Genomic DNA, 3,701 nt, shown 5'->3' on the forward strand with positions numbered 1-3,701 from the left:
CTACAATAATAAATGATATATTTCAAGCTGTTCAAATTATATATTACTATCAAAAAGTCACAACAAACTCCCCCCCGATGAGCTCCCATGGTGTCATCATTCTTCTAGTTCCAAGGGGTACAGCAGCTGTACCGGTCTCTTCAGGACCAGATTCTTGGGGAGTCTTAACGAACATGAACGAACCTTTCCGTCCCGTCCTACGAACACCTGTTCAATGCGACCCATTTTCCACATATGCTTTGGCTGTTTGTCTTCGTGCAGTAAAGCCAGGTCGCCCACCTTGAATGTGCTGGGCTTGTTCGATGCTGTGTGTGCTGATCTCAGCTCCATTAAATAATCCTTCTTCCATCGAATCCAGTATCCGTTGATCAGTCTCTGACGGTATTGTAACCGTTTGTTGAGCTTAGCTGCGTCAGCATTAGCGTGGTAATTGAGGGTCGTGAGTCTCTGTCCCACCAAGAAGTGGGCTGGGGTTAGCGGAGCAGGCTCTCCGCACTCTGCGTGTGTGAAGGTGAGGGGTCTTGAATTGACAACAGCCTCCACTTCAGTAAGCAACGTTTGAAGCTCTTCAAATGTCAAAAACGCTTTTCCTAACACCTTTCTTAAGCACACCTTTACTGACCTCACCATGCGTTCCCACATCCCGCCCCACCAAGCTGCCCGTTCTACTATGTATTTCCAGGTGATCATTTTCCCTGCAAAGAACTCCTGTATCTTCGTATCTTTTATTAAATTATACATAGCTCTCAGATCTTTGTCTGCACGCTTGAATGTTTTTGCGTTGTCTGAATATATCGTGGTACAGATTCCTCGTCGGGCCACAAATCGTCTAAAGGCCAAAAGAAATGAATCTGTGCTGAGGTCTGATACTATTTCTAAATGCACAGCTCTTGTCACTGCACAAGTAAATAAAGCTACATATGCCTTTTTATTCTGGGGCTTTACATATAATGGCCCTGCGAAATCTACACCCGTTACTTCGAACGGCTGGGCCTCTGTCACCCTATCTTTGGGCAAGGGCGCAGTACATTGTTGGCCTGCTTTTAATTTACTTTTTCGACAGACGAGACACTGTTTTACCATTTTCTTCACCAACTGGCGTCCTCTTAATATCCAAAACTGTTCTCTCACCTGTGTCAAGGTGTCTTGTAAACCAGAGTGGAATACATCATTGTGCGCTCTCTTAATGGCCAGCAAGGAGAAGGGGTTAGTCCCGGACAGTATGAGAGGGTGTTTCTGTGCGTAATCCCAGTTGGTTTCCTGAAGCCGTCCTCCGACGCGCAGAAGCCCTTCATTATCCATGAACGGTTTTAGGCTCATTAATTTTGAGCCTCTATGCACTTCTCTTCCATTTAACAAATCTGATTGTTCTTTTGGGAAGCTTTCTGTTTGGGAGAGTTTTGTCCAGTATTTCTCCGCCTCTCTGATTTCCTCTGCGCACAGCGGACCAGATTTCTTTTTTTCTTTCTTCTGTGTATTGCTTGTAAAACGCAGCATCCACGCTGTGACGCGCAGGACTCGGTTGAGTTTGCTGTGTTTTCCCAGGTCAAATAGCGGGCCCAAACACATACTTGTTTTCTCCTCTTTCACTATCTGGCTTTGCACCACACACTCCTCCAAATTCACTCCTTCATCAATATCATCTTTTGACGTACTTTTTCCGGTTGGCTCTCTTAACCACTGTGGCCCGTGCCACCACAGAGTCATCTTTTAGCGTCTTTACGCTGGAGCCCTGTGTGCCGCGATCGGCCGGGTTCTCTGCTCCATGGCAGTGCCCCCAGTTCTCTGGGAGGGTCAGGTTCTGAATTTCGATCACTCGGTTCTGAACGAACGGCTTCCATTGTTTAGCCGTGCCTTTGATCCAATGGAGAGCGATCATTGAGTCTGTCCAATAGTGTGTCTTGATTTCAGGCATTTTTAATTGTTCACATACAAACTTTCCTAGTCTAGACCCTATCAAAGCTCCCATCAGTTCCAGTCGAGGTAGGGTGATTTTCTTTAATGGAGCAACTTTAGTTTTGGCCGTTATTAGACTAGTGGCGCATTTTCCATCTATATCTGTCGTGCGCAAATAGGCTACTGCACAATAAGCTTTTTCACTCGCATCACAGAATATGTGGATCTCTTTATCTAAAAGCGTGTCGTCACTATTCTGTAGTTCTGAAGTGTAACTTCTGCTTATGGCTATAGAGCCTAAATCAGGAATTTCAGCGCACCACTGGTTCCATTTTACGGAGAGGTCATCTGGGAGCTGTGCGTCCCAGTCGAGACCCCGTTCCCACATTTTTTGGAACAGGCATTTTACCCTAATGCTAAATGGGGATAAAAAACCTATTGGGTCAAAGATTCGTGCTGCGGATTGGAGAACTCCTCTCTTCGTGTTTTTTTTGTCTTTTAAATGTTCAATAAAATCCTTCATTTCAAACACAAAGTCGTCTGTTTCTGTTCTCCATGTCAGCCCTAACACTTTCATTGGTGTTTGGCTTTTGACTTCCACCTGTTCATTTTTCACTTGTTGTGTCCATTCTCTTTGCAGCTCATTTGAATTCGTTTTCCACTTGCACAAATCCATTCCAGCTTCAGACATGATCTCCTTGGCTGTTTGAGTGATTTTTAAAGCCTCCTCTACTGTGTGAGCACCGCAGATATAGTCATCTACGTAGAGACACTCATCTAGGGTTTTTGCGACCTCTGGATATTTATTCTCGTATTTCTTTAGATGATGACGAATTGTGGCTGCTAATAGAAATGGACTGGAGGACACTCCGAATGGAACTCGTGTCATTCTCAGAATGCTGATCTGGTCCATTGACAATGTGTCTCCGGTGGTCCAGAGAAATCTCAGTGCATCTCTGTCCTGTTCGTTTAGAGAAATCTGAAGGAAGGCCTTCGTAATGTCTGACATGAGGGCCACTTTATACTGTCTAAATCTGACTAGAATGCCTAATAGGTCTGGATTTAAATTGGGGCCGGTTTGGAGACACTCGTTAAGAGACCGACAATCTCTTCCATGTGAAGACGCATCAAATACTACTCTTAATTTAGTAGTTTCTCTTTGATCTCTAATTACAGCATGATGGGGTAAATAGTAGATAGGGTTCTCCAATTGTTTGGGCTGCACCTGTTCTACTATTTCTACTATTCCATCGGCTAGGTACTCTTGGATGACGTCATTATATTTATGGTACAGTACGGGGTTGCTATGGAATCTTCTTACCAGGTGAGCAAATCTACTCTCAGCTGTGGCGTAGTTATCAGCGATGATCACCTGTTCCTCTCTCCATGGCAACCGAACCTCATATCTCCCGTTTGTGTATTTGATTGACTCCTCGAATTTCAGTAGCGCGTCTGCAGCGTCTGCGCTCTCAGCGCGGCCTTCTTTTGACATGTCAATTCCGAGGGATTCAGTTTCCCAGAAGCTGCGCAACTGGTTTGAAAGCGCTTGCTCCTCTCCCATGCTCACGAGCATCACGTCCACGTCTGGAGTCTCTGTGACACACATCATCGCCGTTGTGACAGTTCCTTGCACTAACCATCCAAACTTGCTTTCGAGCGCAACTAGTGCGTCATCCAGTCTCTCCATTCGTCCAGTGACGATTTTCCAATAGTGATCACCTCCGATCAATATTCCAAGCTTTTCTGATTCCATTCCCCTCACTGGGGTATCAGCAAGTTGCATTCCTCTTTTGTGCAGCGTTCCT

This window comes from Notolepis coatsorum, assembly GCF_963971535.1.
Source record: "Notolepis coatsorum genome assembly, chromosome: 17".
Lineage (NCBI taxonomy): Eukaryota > Metazoa > Chordata > Actinopteri > Aulopiformes > Paralepididae > Notolepis > Notolepis coatsorum.